Raw genomic sequence first — 6,371 nt, forward strand, 5'->3', positions numbered from 1 at the left:
TTATTGTGGCAACTATCATGATTTTTCTAGTGTTTGAGTGGTCGTTAATAATAGAATGTCGTCTTCCTGATGGCTTGGGTCACATACTCCTGGGGTAGCAATGAATATCTCGGATTGGCACAGATGGTTTTGCCAACTCGTGAAAGTATTTAATCCTGTCCTGAATTAAGGCCATGAGCATGTTCTCTGAATAAATAGGTTCCCTGTTCAATAGTTTCTTTCATCTGAGGCCATTTCCTGGGGTTGAATGTGAGAGTGTTTTGACCAATCCATATCTGTCTGTGATTCCTTAATTGTACACAGTAATATTTTCTGGTTCTTTTGCATAATTTCAATTTGGTTAAAATACACATGTTCCAATGCATGGAACTTTAAAGGTAGCCCTCCAGAACAGGCAAGAATGCTACATGTGTAACAGATGATAATTTGTGCAGTAACATCGAGGTTGACATGTTCTTACACTAGGGACATAAATAAAGTGGGAATCCGGACCAGGCACAGTGGCTCACACCTGTAATCCCAGCACTTTGGGAGGCCAAGGTGACAGATCATGAGGTCAAGAGATGGAGACCATCCTGGCCAACATGGTGAAACCCCGTCTCTACTAAAAATACAAAAATTAGCTGGGTGCGTTGGTGCATTCCTGTTGTCCCAGCTACTCGCGAGGCTGAGGCAGGAGAATCACTTGAACCCAGAAGGTGGAGGTTAGCCAAGATAGAACCACTGCACTCCAGCCTGGTGATAGAGCGAGACTCGGTCTCAAAAAAAAAAAAAAAAGCAGGAATCAGGACTGGGGCTAATCAGATCAGAAGTCAACATGGTAGATTAGCATCCAAGATGGAGTCAGTTTTGTCCCCCAGGTTGCATGCAGGGTCTATTGTGTCCTTAACTATTGAGCTATATTGCCAAAAGATGAAGCTGGATACTTATGTGCATTTGAAATATTCACATAAAATTTGCATGTAATTTCAGGTGGTTTATAGATACATTGGAGCCATTAATGAAACCCAGATTAAAAAGCATTGGTTATTTCTACTAAAAAATTAGCCAGGCATGGTGGTATTCATCTGTAGTCTTAGCTCTTTGGGAAGCTGAGGTGGGAGGATTGTTTAAGTCAGGAGTTGGAGACTTCAGTGAGCTAGAATTGTGCCACTGCCCTCCCGCCTGGGCGGCAGAGCAAAAATCTGTCTAAAAGCAGAGGAGAGCCTTGAGAACCCCTAACATTATGAAATGAGTAGAGGGAGGGGAGCCCAAAAATTGACTAAGAAAACAGCCAGAGAGGTTGGAGATATATCAGACAGGGTTCAATCGGAAGAATAGAAACTACACAATAATTTGAACAGAGAAAGTTTAACAAAAAAACAATTAACTATAATGGGATTGGAATAATGAGAGACTGGATAGTATAGGTGCTGTTAAACTTCTCCTGAAAAGAAAAATAAATATTTTATGCCCTGAGGAGGATTTGGTCTCTGTTGCAGCTACTCAACTCTGCTGTTGTAAATGTGAAAGCAGCCATAGATAATATTTGAACAAATTAGTTCAAATGTTATTGTGTTTACTTTTCAAGTGTTAGTGTGTTCCACAATGGGCTGGATTTGGCCTGTGGGTCATGTTTTGCCAACCTGTGTGCTACTGAGAAGAAAAGAGAACTCTAAAGAAAATAAAAGGGTTGGGCACAGTGGCTCACACCTGTAATCCCAGCACTTTGGGAGGCCGAGGTGGGTGGATCACCTGAGGTCAGGAGTTCAAGACCAGCCTGCCCAACATGGTGAAACCTCATCTCCACTAAAAATACAAAAAAATTAGCTAGGCTAATATTTTTAGATAACCTGGAAGACAGACTCAATGAAAAGAATACTTGGATTTAATTAAAATACACGAAGAATGTGTCTAGGGTTATGAATGTACAGTATATTTTAGAGGAAAGAAAACAAGGAAACTTGTATCTTAAGCAGGAAAATAAATATTTCTTAGTAACAGCATCAGAAGTCCCCTGGTCATATAGAATAAACATATCAAGAAAAGCCAAGACTACAGAATCAAGTTATAATGGAGGAAAATTGTTTTTTTCTAGATCTTTAAGATAAACATTTTAGCATCAGGCCACACCAGAGTTAGAACCAGAAAAAAGATTACAGAAGTTGGCTGGGTATGGTGGCTCATGCCTGCAATCCCAGTACTTCCAGAGGCCGAGGTGGGTGAATCACCTGAGATCAGGAGTTCAATACCTGCCTGGCCAACATGGTGAAACCACGTCTCTACTAAAAATACAAAAATCAGCTGGTCGAAGTGGTGGGCACTGGTAATCCCAGCAACTCAGGAGGCTGAGGCAGGAGAATTGCTTGAACCTAGGAGGCAGAGGTTGGAGTGAAATGAGATTGCGCACTCCAGCCTGGGTGACAAGAGCAAAACTCCACCTCAAGAAAAAAAAAACCCACAAAGATTACAGAAGTTGACAAAAAGTTTGAAGGAGAGGAGTATCATTTCAGCCAAGAAAAAGTTGTATCTTTTTAAGGGCATAAAAAAGAGACAACAATGATGTATGGCTTGTGAATCAATGTGCAGTGTGGTATAGCACAAGTTGAATTTTTTGAGATATAAAGTTGAGAAGTTTTTGAAAAGAAATAGATTATAGAATTTAAAATCAAAACCTCTTATAATTCACTAAGAGCAAATTTATACTTTAAGAAAATGTTATTTTAACATAGAGGACCATAGATTTTTAGTTTTGCATTAGTATATTTTTAATACAAAAGTTCAATTTTTAGAAACACATAATTTCTTTTTGATTATAGACAACTAAATCACATATACATGTTTAAAAATTTTAAAGAACTCTATTATGATTTATATAGACTATTCATGACATGTTTGAACTTTTGTGCTACACTTTTGTTTCTATAATTAACTGGTCATTTGGCTTCAGGAAAATAATTTACCATGTAAGGCAAATTATTATCATGAAATAGCATGATCAGCTCACCATAACCTCAATTCCTGGGCACAATCCCCCCTCCTCAGCTTCCTGAGTGGCTAGGACTACAGGTAATTGCCACCATGCCAGACTAATTTTCAATTTTTTTCTGTAGCAATAGTGTTTCACTATGTTGCCTAGGCTGGTTTTGAACTCCTGGCCTCAAGTCATCCACCTGCCTTGGCCTCCCAAAGCATTAAGATAACAGGCATGAACCACTGTGTCCAGCTTTTAAAAAAAATTTGTATATGTGTGTGTATATATATATATATATATATTTTTTTTTTTAATGGAGACGAGGTCTCATCATGTTGCCCAAGCTGGTCTCAAACTCCTTAGCTCAAGTGATTCTTCTACCTCAGCCTCCCAAAGTGCTAGGATTATATACATGAGCCACCATGCCTGGCCTGCGCCCAGGTTTTTAAAGTTATTTTTCGATTAACCATTTTCATAACCTGTGAATCTCAGATATGCACGTAAGCAAGAACTTTAAAGTTAAATATATTTTGCCAATAACTGAGAAGATTTAGCTGTATTTCTTAAACAAACATTATTAAATTAGTCTTACTTATCAAAAATCACACAAAGTTTATTTTTGTTTTGGCTGGGTTTGTAGTATTATACCTTTTGTGCCAAACCCTGACAGTGTAAAATATTTAATGACAAGTATAAAATTGACCATAAATCTAGGCAAATATGTATGTTGACAATTTGAAGACATTTTAATATTTATTTTACTAATAATTTTAAAGCCAGTTTATTTATTAAAAAATTACTTAAGTTGGCCGGGCGCGGTGGCTCAAGCCTGTAATCCCAGCATTTTGGGAGGCCGAGGCGGGTGGATCACAAGGTCAAGAGATCGAGACCATCCTGGTCAACATGGTGAAACCCTGTCTCTACTAAAAATACAAAAAATTAGCTGGGCATGGTGGCGCGTGCCTGTAATCCCAGCTACTCAGGAGGCTGAGGCAGGAGAATTGCTTGAACCCAGGAGGCGGAGGTTGCGGTGAGCCGAGATTGCGCCATTGCACTCCAGCCTGGGTAACAAGAGCGAAACTCCATCTCAAAAAAAAAAAAATTACTTAAGTCATGTGAACTTGGAAGACCTTTGGGCTCCCTAATTTATGAGTGCTCATTTGTTTATTTATAAGTCAATTGGGTATCACGTGGATGAAACAGATAACATTATGTGTATATATGTAAACACATCTAAACACATATATATACATGCACAAATAGAGATCTTATACCTTTCTTTTTTTGTTTTTTGAAACAGAATCTCACTCTGTTGCCCAGGGTAGAGAGCAATGGTGTGACCATGGCTCACTGCAGTCCTGACCTCCCAGGCTGAAGCGATTCTCTCATCACAGCCTCCTGAGTACCTGGAACTACAGGTGCATGCCACCATGCCTGGCTAATTTGAAAAAAATTTTTTTGTAGAGTCAGAGTCTCACTATGTTGCCAGGGCTGGTCTTGAGCTCCTAGGCCCAAGTGATCTTCCTACGTTGGCCTCCCAAAGTGCTGGGACTGCTGGCACGAGTCACCTTACCTAGCCCTTTTAGCTTCCATTTTAGAATTTTAGTCATGAGATAGTAATACAAACTCACCAGTTTGTAAAAGATGGTTGGATCTATATTCTTTCTGAAAAAAATTGGGACCTGTTAGTTCACATGGCTATGATTTATTTGTCCCAAAAGGTAATCTAATGAAGGCTGTGAGCCAAATTTTTGGGTAAAGCAGTTCTATGGCAGTTTTATTTTTAAAATATCTTTTTTCCTTTTATTCAGTTTCAAATGAGTTTAGAGTTAGATTTTTAATGTTAACATTTTAGCCTGAACTAGCAGAATTGTATAAGAAAAACAAAATTTTGAAGTCTTCTTAAGTTAGTAATACTATAAACATTGACCTTTATCTCAACACAAGTAGAAAAGTCAGTAGTTTTAAAGTAGGCAGAAAAAATAGGTAGAGGTAGACAGATAACTTAGAAAATCCTACATGTTAACTCTATAGCTCTGGGTGGACCATTTGAGTTCTAATTTGGCTATTATTTCAAGATGTGCACAACAATGAGCCATAATATGTATCTAGCTGGAGTCTCAGAAAACCCAGTACGTTTTTTGTTTTTTGTTTCCCCTGGGACAGGGTCTTACTCCATTGCCCATGCTGGAGTGTGGTAGCATGATCACAGCTCATTGCAAACTCTCCCTACTGGGCTCAAGTGATTCCCCCAACCTCAGCCTCCCTAGTATCTGGGACTACAAGTGTATACCACCGTGTCTGGCTAATTTTTGCATTTTTTGTAGAGATGGGGTTTTGCCATGTTGCCCAGGCTGGTCTGGAACTCCTGGACTCAAGCATTCCTCCCATCTTGGCGTCCCAAAGTGCTGGGATTACAGGCATGAGCCACTGTGCTTGGCCTGGCATGTCTTAATGTTGAGAATCTCATTTTTTAAATATTAATCTCTCAGTTTAGAAAGAATTATTGGATTTGTATTTTTATAATCTCAGTAGCTCTATTTTCATTCTGCAGTTGTTTTGTTTGTTCCCCTTGTTTTAAATTTAAATATATTTCTCCCTTTTGAGGGAAGGAAATGTGTGTATTGTGAAATTCTAGGCCGGGCACAGTGGCTCACACCTGTAATCCCATCACTTTGGGAGGCCAAGGCTGGTGGATCACAAGGTCAGGAGATCGAGACCATCCTGGCCAACATGGTGAAACCCCATCTCCACTAAAAATACAAAAATTAGCTGGGCATGGTGGCACACACCTGTAATCCCAGCTCCTTGGGAGGCTGAGGCAGGAGAATTGCTTGAACCAGGAAGTCGGAGGTTGCAATGAGTCGAGATTGCACCATTGTACTCCAGCCTGGCAACAGAGTGAGACTCCATCTCAAAAAAAAAAAAAAAGAAATTCTAAAAATCTCTGCCTAAGAGGGGTATGGGAGCCAGGAGAACAAATAGACAGGGCTGAGTTCAGATCACAGGGGTAGGAGGAGGAGGAGCAATTGGAGGCAAAAAGGAGAAAGCCTCCTAAATCATTAAAATTTACAAATTGTCTCCCATATCTTTTTTACCTCTTGAATTGAGGCATTTTAAAAAATTTTTTAGAAGCTTGTAGGTATTATTAGAAGTAAATCTTCTCTTCAATTTGTCTGGATCTAAAACCAGTTTTTCAATTGTATGTGCCAATAAATGATCTTAGGCATTTTCGAAACAGCTCCATTTTGGCCACTGCTGCTTATAACCATCCTGGGTTAGGTGGATCTACTTATCTAGGCACTTGGAAGTGGAAGGATGCTAAATATCCTTTATGTATAAACTTAAAACTCAGCGGGTGTATCCTCCGTCTAAGAGGACATGTCCCATCTTAGTTTTCTGTCAGACAAGTTATGGA

This window comes from Callithrix jacchus, chromosome 8 (assembly GCF_049354715.1).
Source record: "Callithrix jacchus isolate 240 chromosome 8, calJac240_pri, whole genome shotgun sequence".
NCBI classification, from domain to species: Eukaryota; Metazoa; Chordata; class Mammalia; order Primates; family Cebidae; genus Callithrix; species Callithrix jacchus.